This window comes from Pelophylax lessonae (genome assembly GCF_965119305.1).
Source record: "Pelophylax lessonae genome assembly, chromosome: 1".
Taxonomy (NCBI): Eukaryota; Metazoa; Chordata; class Amphibia; order Anura; family Ranidae; genus Pelophylax; species Pelophylax lessonae.
In genome coordinates this window covers 415841881-415863109 of record NC_138768.1, presented here as the reverse complement: position 1 = coordinate 415863109, position 21229 = coordinate 415841881, and positions in this window count along the sequence as shown.

Genomic DNA, 21229 nt, shown 5'->3' with positions numbered 1-21229 from the left:
TATTCAAAAAGAGTTCAAGGATCAGGAGTGCATAACATACAGAGTATGGGGCTCAGGAGTGCATAACATACAGCCCAATCTCCCCCACACACAGCCCTAAACCTACCCCCAGCATTGACACTCTTGCAGTCCATCTTCTCAGTACAGATTACCTCCACCAGCCCTTTTCAATTCAGACCACCCCACCCAGCCCTCCCCACATTACAGAACCCTCCCAGTACAGACCCCTTCCCCCCAAGCAGATACCCCCCCTTCCTTCCTGTACAGATCTTAACCTTCCCATTAAGCTCACTCACCAGATGCAGCAGCAGTTCAGGGACCATAATGCACTGCCTGGCTTTTGAAATTTAGGCAGCTAGCTTAGAATGGCCAATAGAGGTGCTTTTGGATAGGCCAATTTCCTCACTACAAAAGGGTGAGGTTACAGTAATCATATTTAAAATATGCCTTAGCTGTGATAGGGAAAACATATGGAGTGCTGCTGACAAAGCTGCCTAGAGAGATTAGTGTAGGGCTTGTAGTAGCTGGGTCTGTTCAAGTAGATGTAAAACCTCACTGAATGCCATGCAGGTAGTAAGATGCTTTGTATGTTAGAGAATAGGAGGATGGGGACAAGGAAGGGGTTTTACCTTTTTTTTATCCTTTGTTATGTCTAAATCATGCTGATGTCCTGAAGCCTATTTACAGTCTGTCCACATGCACTAAGGTGTATATGTGTTAGAGTGCTCTAAAAAATGCTCATAAATGAAACATTTAAATAAATGATCAAATTGAAAAAAAAAAGCAAAACATTTGATAATAGTGCCAATTAAGATAAATTAATAATAGCGTAACAATAGTCAAACCTTGTGAAAATCAGCAAAAGAAAAAGTGCAAAGTGCTAAAGTGCTTGATATCTAAGTGACACCAGTGAAAATAATACATATATATATTTAGTTAAAAATGACAAAGTTTATAACCTTTGATGGGTAAATGTGCAAGATGAAAATATTCTGTTGTCAAACAAATGAAAGCTAGCGATTGAAAAAAAAAAAAAACTTGACTTTCAAAGTGATGAGATCATGTTAAAGCTATTTTAGTTGTTATGTTTAGATCAAATTTAACAAACTATGCATGAGTTCCTTGAATTGCATTACTAGGGCATATTTTCTTCTATAGTCTTTTGGCCGAAATGCGTTGATGGTACTGGGTGTGGCCTTGCTCCCCTTACCAATGTGTTATGGGTGATTAAAGCCTTCCTTGGGGAACTGGTGTTCAATGTCTGTCATACTCTCTAAAGAAAGCTAATATTTACAAAGTACAGATAGACTATTTAAAAAAAACGAAATGCTTCTTTCTTACAATTTACTTTATTTTAGCCAAAGGTGTGGGTGAGATCACTGGCTTTCTGGTTGGGTCTAGAGAATGTTGAAGATCCTAAATCTTATTGAAAGATTATTTATCATCGTGTAGGATCCTGTTGGTGGGGCCTTAGTGCAGGTTCCCACTCAGGAAGAATCAGAGACACACAACATTTCTTATTAATTGGTACTTTTATAGGCACAGATGGCAATGAAGTTAAAGCACATACAGCTCAATCAGACCATACAGTTTGTCACAGCTATTGTGGTAAGTTTGAGACAGATGTTGCCCGAAAACTGCTTCTGCTGGAGAAGTGGTGGAACAGGAAAAGTCACACTGCATTCGCCACAAGATTCCAGGTTCTTCAACACCAGACAGTGTTCCTCACTCTTTCCCTACTCATTAGGAACCTTTCCCTTTGTGTCACTGCTGGGCTCGCAGCAGCTCTCTTCTCTGTGCTCAGGCTGCTCAGCTGTCGTTTAATTGTCAAGGTTGGACAACAATGGACCATTGTAACAACGTATTGTAATTTATATTACATGTGCTTACCTCTACTTTTAAAGTGGACCTGAACCATGAAGATTTGCTGTCTTCTAGGGGGAAACTAGAATGTTTATTTTTAACAGTGGTAACATGAAAATGTGACATTTGTCTTGAATTCCTAAAAAAATAGTGCATTTCCTGTGACTGGGCACTCAGAACCTTTGCATTGAACCTCTTGGCTGCATATACAGTGGGTATAGAAAAGAATCAACCCCCCTTTAAAATAATCAAATTTTGTTGCTTTGCAGCCTGAAATGAAAAGCACAGTTTTTATTTTATTCAGCTGTATTTACTACATCCAAGTGAAAGATATGACATGTCAGAAAAAAATTCAAAAACAGAATCACTGAGTTTGAAAAAAGGTCATCCCCTCCTACAAATGACTTATAAACTCAATCAAATGTAGCTATTCACTTCCTCAATGGCACCAAAACCATTTGACTTTCAACTGTGATCACCTGTGGTCATTTTGATTAGCTCAGCATGAAAAGAGCTTTCCTGAAGCATTTCAGTCATTGGTAGTGCAACTGAAGCAAACAATCAACTATGGACAGCAAGACCCTGTCAAAACATCTCTGGGATAAAGTTGTGGACAGGCACAAGTCAGGAGATGGATACAGAAATTTTGAAAATACTTTATCAATGCCTAGAAGCACAGTGAAATATTTTATTAAGAAGTGGAAGGTATTTGGTACAACACAGACCCTTCTTGGATAAGGATGTCACTCTAAACTGGATGAAGGAGCCAGGGGGAAACTGGTCAGGAAGGCCATGAAGAAGCTTACAGCAACTCTGAAGCAGTTGCAGGTATTTATGACAAAGAGTAGTCATTGTGTGCATGTGACAAATTCTTCACTAATGTGTCTTGCATGGAGGGTTGCAAGAAAAAACCCACTCCTTTAAGAAAGGCCACATGCAGTCACAACTGAGCTTTGCCAAAATGCTTCTTGAAGATTCTGAGGCCACATGGAAAAAGGTGTATTATTTGGCTAAATGATATGTCTGTCAGAATTACAATACAGCTCACCATCCAAAATACACAATTCCTACAGTAAAGCATAGAGGTGGTAACATCCTGTTATGGGGTTGTTTCTCTGCAGCAGGGACTGGAGCACTTGTCAAGATATAAGGAAGAATAGTTGGAACAAAATATCATCACATTCTTGAGGAAACATTCTGCCCTCTCCCAGAAAGTTGCCAAGGGGAAAAGGTTTACCTTCCAACATGAAAATGACCCAAAGCACACAGCAAAAGTGACCACACAGTGGTTGAAGAAGAAAAAGGTGAATGTCCTTGCATGGCCTAGTCAGAGTCCAGACTTAAACCCCATCGAAAATGTGTGTAATGACTTTAGGACTGCAGTCCACAAATAGTCACCATCAAATTTAACTAAACTTAAGCAGTTCTGCAAAGAAGAGTGGGCAAATATTGCAAAGTGTCGATGTGCAAGGTTAGTAGATCCATGTATCCCAACAGACCGAAGGTGGTTTAACAAAATACCGACACAAGGGGGTGATTTTTTTTCAACTCAGTGATTCTGTTTTTTATTTTATTTTTTTCTGACCTTTTGGTGTTCTATCTTTTATTTGGATGTTATATGTTGCACTGAGTAAATTCAGCTGTATAAAACAAAAAACATGTCTGTCTTCTTTTCAGGATGCAAAGTAACAAAATGTGATTATTTTGTAGATGGGTAATTCTTTTCTATACCCTGTGTGTGAGATCATCTAAGGCACTGTGCCTCTGACAGCTGCTCCCATGAGATTAATAGTAAAATTTGGTGATTTCACTACTGTGCTACTCACTTTTCTTGCTGGAGAGAAAACAATAAGATAATCTGCAGATAAAAACCATCTTTCTTATTTCACTTTATTCATTCTGTAGATCTGTGTTTCTGCACCTGTCCTGCTGCTACTTGATTATTCTTCCATCGGTGCTCTGACCACCATTTTAATAGGGAGGCAGCTCTAACATGAGGAAACAAAACCCTGCCTCTAACAAGATGGGCACCCCCACACACAGACACAGTATGCTAAAAGGCATTGTAGGTCAAAAATAAGGAAAACATTAGTTGCAGAGACACCATAGGCCAGGGGTCTTCAAACTATGGCCCTCCAGTTGTTCAGGAACTACAATTCCCATCATGCCTAGCCCAGCTGTAGGGCCATAGTTTGAGGATCCCTGCCATAGGCAATACTGGTAGCTAGGAAAAAAAGGAGGGATTTTCCACCGGATCAACCACAGTAGTTTGGAAATGACAAACCTGGTATTTCCATTGCCCTAATGCACCTTATCAACTAATATACCACAAGGAAAATTGGTGCAGTCCTGTGACTAAATAAATTGTATCATTGTATAAATTGTCCCTTATCTCCAATATTTTTAATATGGGTAGCTAGTAGTGTTGAGCGAACACGGACTGTATTATTCGTGTTCGTACCGAATAATTGGATTTTTTGTACCCGAACACGGACACGGACACTTTACTGTATGTTCGGGTAAAAATCCGTGTTCGGTCGTTTTATTTCCGGGTTTTGCATGCTTTGGCGCTCTTTTCATGGCGGGCTTTCAACAGCCAATCAACAATCGTTTAACTGGTGTGCCTTAAGCCATCCCAGCCATGCCTGCAAATGTCTCAGTAGCTGTGATTGGCCGTCTGAAGCATGTGACCAAGTCTTTATAAGTTCGAGGCAGCCGCAGCGGCGTCATTATGCTGCTTAGATTCAGGGACAGAGCACACATCAACGTGCTGGCTGCTGATTAGGGAAAGATAGGCAGGAAAAAACCATTTGTGTCCGGATAGAATTGAGGGACAGGTCGGAGTGTTTAGGCAGGGCGAGTTGTAGGCATTTTAGGGATAGAGTCTGCTGAATTATAGGGTCAGTGTCTTCTACAAACTACAATCGATATTGCTGTGTGGGGGGTGGGGTCTGCACTCAATCCTGATCTACGATCTCTTCTCAATCCTGTTAGGGACAGAGTCTGCTGAATTTTAGGGAAACTGTGTTCTACAAACTACAATCGATATTGCTGTGTGGTGTGGGATTGGAGATAGGCAGGTGTCAGTGATCCACATCCATTTTTCTGTGTGTGAGCTGCAGTGAACACAATCTTTTTGGGCTGCAGTGAACACAATCTTTTTGGGCTGCAGTGAACACAATCTTTTTGGGCTGCAGTGAACACAATCTTTTTGGGCTGCAGTGAACACAATCTTTTTGGGGTGCAGTGAACAAAATCTTTTTGGGGTGCAGTGAACACAATCCTTTTTGGTGTGCAGTGAACACAATCTTTGTGGGGTGCAGTGAACAAAATCCTTTGTGGGGTGCAGTGAACACAATCTTTTTGGGGTGCAGTGAACAAAATCCTTTTTGGGGTGCAGTGAACAACATCCTTTTTGGGGTGCAGTGAACACAATCTTTTTGGGGTGCAGTGAACAAAATCCTTTGTGGGGTGCAGTGAACACAATCTTTTTGGGGTGCAGTGAACACAATCTTTTTGGGGTGGAGTGAACAACATCCTTTTTGGGGTGCAGTGAACAAAATCCTTTTTGGGGTGCAGTGAACAAAATCATTTTTGGGGTGCAGTGAACACAATCTTTTTGGGGTGCAGTGAACACAATCTTTGTGGGGTGCAGTGAACACAATCTTTTTGGGGTGGAGTGAACAACATCCTTTTTGGGGTGCAGTGAACAACATCCTTTTTGGGGTGCAGTGAACACAATCTTTTTGGGGTGCAGTGAACACAATCTTTGTGGGGTACAGTGAACAGAATCTTTGTGGGGTGCAGTGAACACAATCTTTGGGGGGTACAGTGAACACAATCTTTGTGAGGTGCAGTGAACACAATCTTTTTGGGCTGCAGTGAACACAATCATTGTGGGGTGCAGTGAACTCAATCTTTGTGGGGTACAGTGAACACAATCTCATACTTCTGAAGGTTTGAGGGTGCTGCCTGTTCCATACTCCCCCTACTCCTCATCTAGCCTTTTAGGGGTACAAACAATAGTAATTGGGGCCTAGTGTGGTTGTGTACGTGTGATATACATACACTTTTTTGGGATCATATTTTCTATTCCGCTATTTAATCAAAAACCTTTGGGGATCAGTTAAATTGGGGGATAGTCTGTGTTGGTACGTGTGAGAGAGATCCACCTTTCCAAGTTGTTGGGGTTCATCTCATACTTCTGAAGGTTTGAGGGTGCTGCCTGTTCCATACTCCCCCTACTCCTAGCCTTTTAGGGGTACAAACAATAGTAATTGGGGCCTAGTGTGGTTGTGTACGTGTGATATACATACACTTTTTTGGGATCATATTTTCTATTCCGCTATTTAATCAAAAACCTTTGGGGATCAGTTAAATTGGGGGATAGTCTGTGTTGGTACGTGTGAGAGAGATCCACCTTTCCAAGTTGTTGGGGTTCATCTCATACTTCTGAAGGTTTGAGGGTGCTGCCTGTTCCATACTCCCCCTACTCCTAGCCTTTTAGGGGTACAAACAATAGTAATTGGGGCCTAGTGTGGTTGTGTACGTGTGATATACATACACTTTTTTGGGATCATATTTTCTATTCCGCTATTTAATCAAAAACCTTTGGGGATCAGTTAAATTGGGGGATAGTCTGTGTTGGTACGTGTGAGAGAGATCCACCTTTCCAAGTTGTTGGGGTTCATCTCATACTTCTGAAGGTTTGAGGGTGCTGCCTGTTCCATACTCCCCCTACTCCTAGCCTTTTAGGGGTACAAACAATAGTAATTGGGGCCTAGTGTGGTTGTGTACGTGTGATATACATACACTTTTTTGGGATCATATTTTCTATTCCGCTATTTAATCAAAAACCTCTGGGGATCAGTTAAATTGGGGGATAGTCTGTGTTGGTACGTGTGAGAGAGATCCACCTTTCCAAGTTGTTGGGGTTCATCTCATACTTCTGAAGGTTTGAGGGTGCTGCCTGTTCCATACTCCCCCTACTCCTAGCCTTTTAGGGGTACAAACAATAGTAATTGGGGCCTAGTGTGGTTGTGTACGTGTGATATACATACACTTTTTTGGGATCATATTTTCTATTCCGCTATTTAATCAAAAACCTTTGGGGATCAGTTAAATTGGGGGATAGTCTGTGTTGGTACGTGTGAGAGAGATCCACCTTTCCAAGTTGTTGGGGTTCATCTCATACTTCTGAAGGTTTGAGGGTGCTGCCTGTTCCATACTCCCCCTACTCCTAGCCTTTTAGGGGTACAAACAATAGTAATTGGGGCCTAGTGTGGTTGTGTACGTGTGATATACATACACTTTTTTGGGATCATATTTTCTATTCCGCTATTTAATCAAAAACCTTTGGGGATCAGTTAAATTGGGGGATAGTCTGTGTTGGTACGTGTGAGAGAGATCCACCTTTCCAAGTTGTTGGGGTTCATCTCATACTTCTGAAGGTTTGAGGGTGCTGCCTGTTCCATACTCCCCCTACTCCTAGCCTTTTAGGGGTACAAACAATAGTAATTGGGGCCTAGTGTGGTTGTGTACGTGTGATATACATACACTTTTTTGGGATCATATTTTCTATTCCGCTATTTAATCAAAAACCTTTGGGGATCAGTTAAATTGGGGGATAGTCTGTGTTGGTACGTGTGAGAGAGATCCACCTTTCCAAGTTGTTGGGGTTCATCTCATACTTCTGAAGGTTTGAGGGTGCTGCCTGTTCCATACTCCCCCTACTCCTAGCCTTTTAGGGGTACAAACAATAGTAATTGGGGCCTAGTGTGGTTGTGTACGTGTGATATACATACACTTTTTTGGGATCATATTTTCTATTCCGCTATTTAATCAAAAACCTTTGGGGATCAGTTAAATTGGGGGATAGTCTGTGTTGGTACGTGTGAGAGAGATCCACCTTTCCAAGTTGTTGGGGTTCATCTCATACTTCTGAAGGTTTGAGGGTGCTGCCTGTTCCATACTCCCCCTACTCCTAGCCTTTTAGGGGTACAAACAATAGTAATTGGGGCCTAGTGTGGTTGTGTACGTGTGATATACATACACTTTTTTGGGATCATATTTTCTATTCCGCTATTTAATCAAAAACCTTTGGGGATCAGTTAAATTGGGGGATAGTCTGTGTTGGTACGTGTGAGAGAGATCCACCTTTCCAAGTTGTTGGGGTTCATCTCATACTTCTGAAGGTTTGAGGGTGCTGCCTGTTCCATACTCCCCCTACTCCTAGCCTTTTAGGGGTACAAACAATAGTAATTGGGGCCTAGTGTGGTTGTGTACGTGTGATATACATACACTTTTTTGGGATCATATTTTCTATTCCGCTATTTAATCAAAAACCTCTGGGGATCAGTTAAATTGGGGGATAGTCTGTGTTGGTACGTGTGAGAGAGATCCACCTTTCCAAGTTGTTGGGGTTCATCTCATACTTCTGAAGGTTTGAGGGTGCTGCCTGTTCCATACTCCCCCTACTCCTAGCCTTTTAGGGGTACAAACAATAGTAATTGGGGCCTAGTGTGGTTGTGTACGTGTGATATACATACACTTTTTTGGGATCATATTTTCTATTCCGCTATTTAATCAAAAACCTCTGGGGATCAGTTAAATTGGGGGATAGTCTGTGTTGGTACGTGTGAGAGAGATCCACCTTTCCAAGTTGTTGGGGTTCATCTCATACTTCTGAAGGTTTGAGGGTGCTGCCTGTTCCATACTCCCCCTACTCCTAGCCTTTTAGGGGTACAAACAATAGTAATTGGGGCCTAGTGTGGTTGTGTACGTGTGATATACATACACTTTTTTGGGATCATATTTTCTATTCCGCTATTTAATCAAAAACCTTTGGGGATCAGTTAAATTGGGGGATAGTCTGTGTTGGTACGTGTGAGAGAGATCCACCTTTCCAAGTTGTTGGGGTTCATCTCATACTTCTGAAGGTTTGAGGGTGCTGCCTGTTCCATACTCCCCCTACTCCTAGCCTTTTAGGGGTACAAACAATAGTAATTGGGGCCTAGTGTGGTTGTGTACGTGTGATATACATACACTTTTTTGGGATCATATTTTCTATTCCGCTATTTAATCAAAAACCTTTGGGGATCAGTTAAATTGGGGGATAGTCTGTGTTGGTACGTGTGAGAGAGATCCACCTTTCCAAGTTGTTGGGGTTCATCTCATACTTCTGAAGGTTTGAGGGTGCTGCCTGTTCCATACCCCCCCTACTCCTCATCTAGCCTTTTAGGGGTACAAACAATAGTAATTGGGGCCTAGTGTGGTTGTGTACGTGCGAGATACATACACTTTTTTTGATCATATTTCCTATTCCGCTATTCAATAAAAACCTTTGAGGATCAATTGAATTGCGGGATAGTCTGTGTCGGTACGTGTGAGAGAGATCCACCTTTCCAAGTTGTTGGGGTTCATCTCATACTTCTGAAGGTTTGAGGGTGCTGCCTGTTCCATACCCCCCCTACTCCTCATCTAGCCTTTTAGGGGTACAAACAATAGTAATTGGGGCCTAGTGTGGTTGTGTACGTGCGAGATACATACACTTTTTTTGATCATATTTCCTATTCCGCTATTCAATAAAAACCTTTGAGGATCAATTGAATTGCGGGATAGTCTGTGTCGGTACGTGTGAGAGAGATCCACCTTTCCAAGTTGTTGGGGTTCATCTCATACTTCTGAAGGTTTGAGGGTGCTGCCTGTTCCATACCCCCCCTACTCCTCATCTAGCCTTTTAGGGGTACAAACAATAGTAATTGGGGCCTAGTGTGGTTGTGTACGTGCGAGATACATACACTTTTTTTGATCATATTTCCTATTCCGCTATTCAATAAAAACCTTTGAGGATCAATTGAATTGCGGGATAGTCTGTGTCGGTACGTGTGAGAGAGATCCACCTTTCCAAGTTGTTGGGGTTCATCTCATACTTCTGAAGGTTTGAGGGTGCTGCCTGTTCCATACTCCCCCTACTCCTCATCTAGCCTTTTAGGGGTACAAACAATAGTAATTGGGGCCTAGTGTGGTTGTGTACGTGTGATATACATACACTTTTTTTTGGATCATATTTTCTATTCCGCTATTCAATAAAAACCTTTCTAGGGCAAGATCTTAAATTACAGAAATATGAGGAGACCGTCAAATAAGGGCCGTGGCCTGGGTCGTGGTGCTGCTGGTAGAGCTCCTGTTGCAAGGAGAGGACATGGTCGATCTGTGCCAGCTACACGCACAAGTGAAACACCTTCCTCAAGTGTGAGTAGGTGACAGAACCTGCATCAGTATTTGGTAGGGCATCAAACGCCCCTAGAAGTGATGAGGCCAGAACAAGTTGAGGCGATAGTAGATTGGTTTGCTGCTGACAGTGCCTCCAGTTCCTTCACATTGTCTCCCACCCAGTCTACTGCAGAAAGGTCAGAGTTGGCACCTGCAGCCAATGTCCAACCGTCTTTCACCTCACCCCCTTGCAAATCAGGCCAGCAGTCTGAGCCCCAAGCCATACAGCAGTCTCTTATTCTTTTTGAGGACTCTGTCAGCAGGGTTTCCCAGGGCCATCCACCTAGCCCTGCCCCAGAAGTGGAAGAGATTGAGTGCAGCGATGCCCAACCACTTATTTCTCAAGATGAGTACATGCAAGGATCATCGCAGCACGTCTCCGATGATGACGAAACGCAGGTGCCAACTGCTGCGGCGTTCAGCATTGTGGAGACCGACAAGGAGGGCAGGGGTGAAGACTGGGTGGAAGATGATGTGGAGGACGATGAGGTCCTCGACCCCACATGGAATGAACGTCATGCAGGTGACCTGAGTAGTTTGGAGGAAGAGGCGGTGGTCGCACAGAGCCACCAGCACAGCAGAAGAGGGAGCAGGGTGCAGAAGCGGAGCGGCCGTGCCCTAGACACTACGCCCGCTACTGCCCAACGCAGCAAGGGAACGAGCGCACCAAAGTCAGCTCAAAGGAGTTCTCTAGCGTGGAAGTTCTTTAGAAAATGTGCTGATGACAGGACACGAGTGGTTTGCACCCTGTGCAATCAGAGCTTGAAGCGAGGCATGAACCTTCTCAACCTGAGCACAACCTGCATGATCAGGCATCTAAGTGCAAAGCACGAGCTGCAGTGGAGTACACACCTTCAAAACCAAGAAACGTCTCTGGCTCATCCTGCTTCCTCTTCTGCTGCAGTCTCGGCCGCTCCAGCCACATCTGTAGTGATACCGGCACCTGCCACCCCGCAAACAGACGATCTGTCAGCAACACCACCACCTGGGTCACCAACAACCATCTCCACAATGTCCCGTGGAAGCGTTCAGCTTTCCATCTCCCAAACACTTGAGAGGAAGAGGAAGTACCCCCCTACCCACCCGCGATCCCTGGCCCTGAATGCCAGCATTTCAAAATTATTGGCCTTTGAAATGCTGTCATTCCGTCTGGTGGAGACGCACAGTTTTAAAAACCTTATGTCGGTGGCTGTCCCACAGTACGTCGTGCCCAGCCGCCACTACTTTTCCAGGCAAGCCATCCCTTCCCTGCACAACCAAGTGGGGGAAAATATCAGGTGTGCACTGCGCAACGCCATCTGTGCCAAGGTCCACCTAACTACGGATACGTGGACCAGTAAGCACGGTCAGGGGCGTTATATCTCCCTAACGGCACACTGGGTAAATGCAGTGGCGGATGGGCCTGAGGCGGATAGCAATTTGGCGCATGTCCTTCCACCACCGAGGATTGCAGGGCGCTTCAGTTTGCCTCCTGTTCGTAACTCCTCCTACTCCGCTTCCTCATCCTCTACCGCCTCCTCATCCGGACAGCGTAACACCTTCACCACCAACTTCAGCACGGCCAGGGGTAAACGACAGCAGGCAGTTTTACAACTTGCCTGTTTGGGGGACAAACCACACACCGCGCAGGAGTTGTGGAGGAGCATGGAACAGCAGACAAATGAGTGGTTGCTGCCAGCGAGCCTCAAGCCCGGCCTGGTGGTGTGTGATAACGGGCGAAATCTCATAGCAGCTCTGGGCCTAGCCGGTTTGACGCACATCCCTTGCCTGGCGCATGTGCTGAATTTGGTGGTGCAGAGGTTCCTTAAAAACTACCCCGATATGTCAGAGCTGCTGCAGAAAGTGCGGGCCGTTTGTGCGCACTTTCGGCGTTCTCACCCTGCTGCTGCTCGCCTGGCAGCGCTGCAGCGTAACTTCGGCCTTCCCGCTCACCGCCTCATATGTGACGTGCCCACAAGGTGGAACTCCACCTTGCACATGCTGGAAAGACTGTGCGAGCAGCAGCAGGCCATAGTGGAGTTTCAGCTGCAGCACGCACGCGTGAGTCGCTCTGCGGAACAGCACCACTTCACCACCAATAACTGGGCCTCCATGCGAGACCTGTGTGCCTTGTTGCGCTGTTTTGAGTACTCCACCAACATGGCCAGTGGCAATGACGCCGTTCTCAGCTTAACTATCCCACTTCTATGCCTCCTTGAAAAAACAATTCGGGCGATGATGGAAGAGGATGTGGCACAGGATGAGGAGGAGGAGGAGGATGAAGAGGTAACATTTCCAAGGCTTTCAGGGCAGTCATTCGCAAGGGGCTCCGAGGGTGGGTTCCTGCACACGCAAACGCCAGGGACGCAATTGTCCAGCAGGGGCACAGTTCTGGAGGATGAGGAGGATGAGGAGGAGGAGGAGCTGGAGGAGGAGATGGAACCATGTTCACAGCAGGGTGGCACCCAGGCCAGCTCATGGCCATCACTGGTGCGTGGCTGGGGGGATACAGAGGACACGGACGATACACCTCCCACAGAGGACAGCCTTTCGTCGCCTCTGGGCAGCCTGGCACACATGAGCGATTACATGCTGCAGTGTCTCCACAACGACCGCCGAGTTGCCCACATTCTAACTTGTGCTGATTACTGGGTGGCCACGCTGCTGGATCCCCGTTACAAGGACAACGTACCGTCCTTAATTCACTCACTGGAGCGCGATCGCAAGATGCGCGAGTACAAGCGCACGCTGGTAGACGCCATGCTGCTGGCATTCCCATCTGACAGCGGGGCCACAGTGGAAGCACAAGGCAGAGGAGGAGGAGGAGGAGGTCGCCAACGCAACCAGGGCACCGCCAGCACCTCAGAAGGCAGGGTTAGCATGGCCGAAATGTGGAAAAGCTTTGTCAGCACGCCACAACAAACAGCAGCACCAGCAGCTCAGATGGAACGTCTTAGCAGGAGGCAGCATTTTACCAACATGGTGGAGCAGTATGTGTGCACACGCCTACATGTAGTGAATGACGGGTCTGCCCCCTTCAACTTCTGGGTCTCCAAATTGGGCACATGGCCTGAGCTTGCCCTTTACGCCTTGGAGGTGCTGGCGTGCCCTGCAGCCAGTGTATTATCTGAACGGGTATTTAGCACGGCTGGGGGCGTTATAACAGACAAGCGCAGCCGCCTGTCCAGAGACAATGTGGACAAGCTCACGTTCATTAAAATGAACCAGGCATGGATCCCACGGGACTTTTCCGTACCTTATGCAGAATAGCAATGGATACCGACCTTACCCACCCATTGTTCCATTTTTGCTCTTTCTCACTCTTTTGGGGTGTACCCTCATTTAAAATTTTTGAAAAGAAGCAGTGTTGGCTACCTCGTCCTCCTCCTCAGGGCCAGATTAATGTAGGGGCTATTGGAGCTGCAGCTCCAGGCCCCTACCTTTTATATAGGCCCCGGGTTGGCCATATTCACTGTTACCGCTCTTCTGTCACTTGTAAACACAGAAGTCTGGCTTCTATGCTCGCTTCCCCAGGCAGCACCCTCAGAACCTCCCCACACAGCGTGAAGGCCGGACAAGGAGGGACAGTTGGCGATGCATGGATGTGTTTATGGGCTTCAGAGACAGCATCCCATGTTGAATTAGGCATGCATGGCTGCACCCTTCCTCCTCTGGGTGCATGGCAAGGCACGGCCCTTAAGGCCCTTCAAAATCCTCAGCACCAAGCCCATGATGCTGTTAATCCGGCCCTGGTCCTCCTCCACCGCCGCTTCCACCTACACCGCCCATAGGTGTGCGCAGCCTATTGCATTAAGGTGTGCACCCCAAAGTTGAAATACACATGCATGTGTTTGCCAGCAGGGAGAGTAATGTATCGGGGCCATGTACCTGTAGGCAAGGAGAAATAGAGCAGAGCAGGTCCCAGGGAGATCTTTCCCATCTCCTCACTGGCAATGCTATGTGCCCTAGGTGATTAGGGTGTGCCCAGGCACACCCAGCACACCCTGTGCGCACGCCTATGTCACCGCCACATCCACCACCACCTCAACCTCCCTCCTACTCCATATGGGCCTCGTCCTTCAGAGATGAAGAAGAACATTGTTTTATTTTTCTGTTTTTTTTTTGTTGTTTTAAGTTATTTCCCTATCCACATTTGTTTGCAGAGCACTTGCCATGCTCTTAATTACGTTTTGCTGCCATTTGCAGCACTCTAGCCCTTTCCTTTGGTGTTTTAGAGCCATTTTAGTGCCTTAAAGTTCGGGTCCCCATTGACTTCAATGGGGTTCGGTGTCCGGGAAAAGTTCGGTAAAAGTCCGGGACACGGACCCGGACTTTTTTTTAAAGTTCGGCCGAACCCGTCGAACACGGACATCTAGGTGTTCGCTCAACCCTAGTAGCTAGTCCTTTGTCTTCTGCCAGCCTTTTTGGACACAACTTTTACAGTTCAGACACTCGTTAAAAGAGATATGACACTTGGTAAACTGATATTGTGGTATAATCATGAAATATAATTATCCTGAAGTGGATCATGGAGTTTACGTATTCATATGTAATTGTGCTAGGGACTTCAAACAACTGTGGAGAGTCTGCACTTTATTAGGGACTGTAAGAGGTTAAAGCGGTAGTAAAGTTAGCTTTGTGATTTTTACCTACAAGTAAACTTATAATAATGCTTACTTGTAGGTAAAATGAATATTTTGAAAACGTTTACCGTTTAGGAGATTGTCACTCTTTTGGCAGCCAGTGATGTCAACGGCACATTAACTCTGAAGGAAGGGCAGACCAGTGCCATTCCTTGGAGCACTTTGCTGTCGGTGTGATTCCTGCAGTCATGCGTGGGAGTGATTTCATCGAGGCTCGGCCATTCAAGCTGCCGGAGCCTGCGAATCCATAAGAAAGACTGGGTGAAGATGGAAAACCTGTCAGTGGTGACAGCGTGCCACTAAAAGGCTTTGTTCTAAGGTAAGTATTTCATAATGTGCCAGTATGTGATGCATAGGGCATTTTTTATTTTTATTTTAGTGCTGCGGTTTGCTACCGCTTTAGGGCCTCTCTATATAGGAATATGGAAAGGTTTGAGATTATAGGAGTTTTTCATTTATCCTGGAAATCCTTGGGCATAAATTCTACCATGCAAGTATTTCCTTGGGGCAAAAAAAAGTAAACTCTATTTACTGCACACATACATTTTTTCAACATGTTACAACTGGCAGTAAAATGGGTGCTAATTTTGGGAACACTGTGTTAAATAAATGCGTCTTTTAACATGTATTGGGCAAATCACAAGGATTGCAATGGTTCTTGGTGATACAAAGGCAGGTTCAACAATCTTTAGATGTTTCACTACCTTATAGTATGGCATGCTAATGGTGTGTCAAAAGGATCTGAAATCAATTCAAATTTTATTAAATATCTTGTAGCCTGGTAAAGTTCAGAATGCATTATTTTGTCCTTTAAAGTATTTATGGTTCCTGATTAGGTACAGTAAACAAAAATGAAATGGCTCTCTGTGAAACATGTCGCAAAAATTTGAACTTCTTCCTTGCCAAGATATGATATTAAACTATATGGTGCTGAGTAGGCAGTCATTTTCACTAGATGCCAAAACATTCTGCATAAAAATAATGAATGTCCAGGACACTAAATCAGTTGCAGATGTTACATATTTATTATACCTTCTTTTTATTTAGCCAGACTGTTTAACAAAAATATAAGATCTTGAACATAGCCCTAGCATCAAAGTGTTGGATAGTAGAGTTGTCTGCAATGGTCATTCCTTGCTTTTCATTTGACAATCATTGAAGCATTAGTAAACATTTACAAGGGCCGTTAGCTCTGTGTTACCCATATGGCTAATCTCTAGCGTTTGTGTGGGTGTGTTTTTTTTTATATTCAGCATAATTGTACAATGATCATACAGCCTGCTTACACAAAACCACAGGGAAACATAGTGTAAAACTCTATTTTTTACCTTTATTTTGGGGATTTTATGCACCACTTTCCTTTACCCTTGATTGCCCTGAAAACCTAGACTGCCAATATGGCATCTCTGGCAAATACCAAATTTATTTAAAGAATATGTTAGCTCAACATTTCTTATTCCAGATATGAGCCTGCTGTACCATGTACTTGTATCAAAAAGTATCTTGTTCTCTTTGTATTCTTTCCTTTGTGTGAAATCCTGACAGTCCTTTCCTATTAAAAACTGACCAGACTAAGCAGCAGAACACACTGTGGTCAGTTCTCTAGCTATGCCGGGAACTCAGTTTGCTCTCCTCCAATGACACCCCCATACCCCCCCCCCCCTCCCACCAATGTGCTGCTGTTTCTCCTCCCTTAGCTCTTTTTTTTTCTTTTAATCTTTTATTTACTCCAAAAAAAAAGTTCTATGGCATCAGAATGGCAATTGTAAAAAGATATATAACATGGTACAATATAACTACTAATGATGGGCTTTATGTTCAAGTCGAACATACGTTACACCCAGAGTGCTCAGTGGGAGGTTTGCCCGCAGACGAATGCCCCATAATGCACTGCGCGATTGCAGTGCATTAAGTGCTTGTGATTGGCCAAAGCATGCACCTGACCTGTATGCTTTTGCCAATGAAAGCAAAATGTCCTGTCAGAGCCATGATTGGTCAAAGGCAGCTTACACGGCAGCACTGTGTAGTGTGTTAGGAGTGGAGATTAGGCAGGTAGTTAGTGGATTGTGCTTTCAGTCAATTTCAGTCAATTTAATGCAGTCAGTGCAGTGTAGTTTAGGCTGATTCTTGTGTAACACATTGTAGTGCAGTCAGTGTAGTGCTTTGCTGATTCTTGTGTATGCTGATTCTTGTGTAAAGTGGTGCCACTGAAGTGTTGGTGTATACGACACGTCTGTGTCACCCCACTGATCCCATTTTTTTTTCATTGATATATATTTTTTTTCTTTTCCTTTTTTTTTTTGCAGCATTAGGTTCTGTTGCTGCAATATTAGCACTCCCCCTCTGTGTTGCAGGTTCTATTCCTTCTGCGTCAGCAGTGACTTTTTTTTTGTGGCGCAACAACACTAATAATATTAAGGGCATAATTGCTGTCCCCCCTTCTTCGTTGCAGGTGCTATTCCTTCTGCGTCAGCAGGATTTTTTTTGTGGCGCAGCAACACTAATATTATTTAGGGCATATTTGCTATCCCCACTTCTGCATCGCAGGTGCTATTACTTCTGCAACAGCAGGGGTTTTCTTTTATTTTTTGACTTTATTACGTATTTCTTTCTCAAAAAAAAAAAAACTATGATAAAACGGTTTATAATGCACCAAATACAAAAGTATTTCACCTAAGCACCATATTCCCATCCCACACTCTAACACTCTATAATAAAACGTTATAAAATCCCCCCCAAAAATAAAAATCAATGATAAAATGGTTTATAGTGCACCAAGCACAAAAGTATTGCACCCAAGCACCATATTTCCCTCCCATATTCTATGATAAAAAGTTATAAAAACCCCCCAAAAAATCCCTATCATGTCCGAAAAGCCAACAAGGAGAGGCAGACGCTCACAGGCCAGTAAAAAAGGTCAAGAAGCCTCTGTTTCCACAGTGAACAGTGGTTGCCGCAGACATGGTGCATCCTCTGCAGGTGGGGCACACTTGTCCTTTTTTTCCAGTGCTGGCCATGTTATTGAGCCACAACATGCAGAAGAGTTTGTGGAGTGTATAACTAAGCCATGCTCATCCTCCTCATCCTCTGTCACCCAGTGTCATACTAGTTTGCCTTCCACCCCAGCTGCCAAAGCAGCCGTTCCACAGAATCCTTATCCACAGCTATTCCTTCCATAGCCCCACCAGCATGCAAGGAGGAGTCACCTGAATTATTCGATCATAGTGTCAGTTACATGATGCTGGAGGATACGCAGCAATTTGAATGCTCTGATGTTGGTTCCCAGTAGTGATGGATGAACATCGGCCGGGGCGGTTCGCAAACGTTAGCCGCAAACTTTCTCAAATGTCCGCGAACCGCAAGTTTGCAGCAGGCCCCATTGACTTTAATGGGAGGCGAACTTTAAAAACCTTTAGGTCATATTTGCAGCCACAAAAGAATTACTGGCTGTGCACAAATAGTCCCACCACATGGACAATGTCATAACAGAAGTATTGCAATTGGAAAATTTGCCCTAAAATTTTTATTTTTTTTTACAGCAAAATGTTTTTATTTTTTTCCCTAAATCAGCCAGAACTGACAGCAGCATGTAAATACATATAGGGTCCATTCACACATCTGTAAAATGGGTCCGCATCCATTCCCCAATTTGGCGGAACGTTTACAGACCCATTGATTTTCAATTCCAGTCTGAAAAATTAGGCATTCACAGGATAAAGAAGTAAGTGTCGGCCATTCCAGGCCCCAAAAATTAGCCCACATGCGTTTATCTGACATCTAAGAACGTTGTATTCTGTGGCTGAAGGTACATTAGGCATTCACAGGATAAAGAAGTAAGTGTCTGCCATGAAAGGCCCCAAAAATTAGCCCACATGGGTTTACCTGACAGCTAAGAACGTTGTATTCTGTGGCTGAAGGTACATTAGGCATTCACAGGATAAATAAGTAAGCGTCGGCCATGAAAGGCCCCAAAAAGTTAGCCCACATGGGTTTACCTGACAGCTAAGAACGTTGTATTCTGTGGCTGAAGGTACATTAGGCATTGACAGGATAAAGAAGTAATTGTCGGCCATAAAAGGCCCCAAAAAGGAGGCATTCAATGGACATGAAATGCCTTTTATGCCGCTGTATTTGCCGAAGACAATGACCATGAATTGTTGTGGGTGGATGGCGGTCTGGCAGATATTTGTGGCCTGTCATGATGAATTTAAATTCAACCTGCCCACCAACCATCTCATTTGTGACATGCCCACCTGGTGAAACTCAACATTGGCAATGCTGCAGTGGCTGCAAACGCAGCAGAGGGCCATCAATGAGTACCTGTGTGAGTATGGCACAAGGACAGGCTCAGGGGAACTTGGCTTCTTTTTACCACTCCAGTGGCTGCTGATAAAGGATGCATGCACCGTCCTGTCACCATTTGAGGAGGCCAAAAGGATGGTGAGCCGCGATGAGCCACAATCTTGTAGCCCTAACAGTAAAGAACCCCTTGCGTAGCCTGAGGTTAAAACACTTCTCCTCTAATCGCATTGTATGTCCTTGCGACTAAATCGTTTTTTTTCTATGCTGAGATCACCATTGAGGTATTTGTAAATTGCTTTCATGTCCCCTCTCAGGTGTCTCTTCTCCAGGGAGAATGAATCAAGCGATTGTAAACGCTCTTCATAATTATGGTCCTCCAATCCCCTAATTAGTTTAGTTACCCTTCTCTGGACTCTCTCCAGCTCCAACACATCCCTCCTGACTGGCGACCAGAACTGAACAGAATACTCCAGATGCGGTCGGACCAGAGTTTTATAAAGTGGTAGGATTATAGTTTTATCTCTGGAATACATCCCCTTCTTTATGCATGCTAATATTCTGCCGGCTTTGGCAGCTGCAACTTGATATTACATGCTATTGCCTAGTCTATCATCTACTAAGACTGCCAGATCTTTCTCCATTTTTGATTCCCCCAAAGGCCCCCCCCCGTAAAGTGTGTTGTGCTTTTATGTTTTTAGTCACCAAGTGCAAAATCTTACACTTCTCCACATTAAACCTCATTTGCCATGTAGTTGCCTACTCTGTTATTTTGTTCAGGTCATTCTGTAAGATATCTGCCTCATGTTATGAAGTTATTGCCCTGCCCAATTTTATGTCATCTGCAAAAACTGATATCGAGCTAATGATCCCGTCCTCAATGCTGTTTATGAATAAATTGAACAAGGTTATATCATCACAACTACTTTGTGCACCCAGGTGGATTATACCTTGTTTTTTTTTTTTCAGAACAAATTGGGCTTTCATTTGGTAATAAATGAAATGATTATCAAAGGAAAACTGCTCCAAAATATTAAAAATGATATATATTTTTTAATTTAGCTGTATATTTCTTGTTACTACCATAACCTACCACCAAAAAACAACCCAAAATAAATGCTCCTGACAATTACAGCAATACCACATATGTGTATATATTTGTTGTTTGTACCCATAGTACAGCCAAGAAGCAATAGTGCGCTACCACACTGCCTGTGGAAAGTTTGGTGTTTCATTTGGAAATCAAGGTCCCAGAGTCTGGAGGAAGAGTGGAGATGCACAGAATCCAAGTTGCATGAGGTCCAATGGAAAATTCTAGAGCACTTCATGCTTCCCTCTGCTGACCAGTTTTATGGAGATGCTGATGATTTCATTTTCCAGAAGGACATGACACCTGCCCACACTGCCAAAAGTTCCAATACTTTAATAATCGTAGTATCACTGTGCTTGATTGGCCAGCAAAACTCGCCTAACCAAAACCCTTTAGAGAATCTGTCAAAAGAAACCTGGGCTTCATAAAACCTCAGCAGTGTCACAGGCTGATCATCTCCATGCCGCATTAATGCAGTAATTTATGCAAAAGGAGCCCCAACCAAGTATTGAGTGCATACCATACTTTACATAGACATATTTTTCAGTAAGCCAACATTTCTGTATTAAAAACCCCTTTTTTTTTATTGGTCTTATGTAATACTCTTATTTTCCGAGATACTGAATTTTGGGTTTTCACTAGCTGTAAGCCATAATCATCAAAATGAAAAGAAACAGAAATGCTTGAAATAAATCACTCTGTGTGTAACGCATCTACATAAAATTAGTTTCACTTTTTTAATTGAATTACTGAAATAAATTAACTTTTTGATGATTTTCTAATTTTATGAGGTGCACCTGTATTTACCCACATTTGGATTTTTGAAATAAGATTTTTTTCTGGATCATTTATGAAGTTTATTCTAAATGAACAAATTACTTTTTGCACTTGCACTTTTTTATTTATGCACTTGCACTTTTTTCTATTTAAACTGGACTTTGCACATAAAATTTTTCTACGATTGTTGCACATTACTTTGCTGATAGTGTTTGCACCTGATGTATATGCACTAGGAGTTATGAAATTATACATTGTAAGCAATTGATACATACAGATTTTGTTAGTGATAATTTTAGTTTTG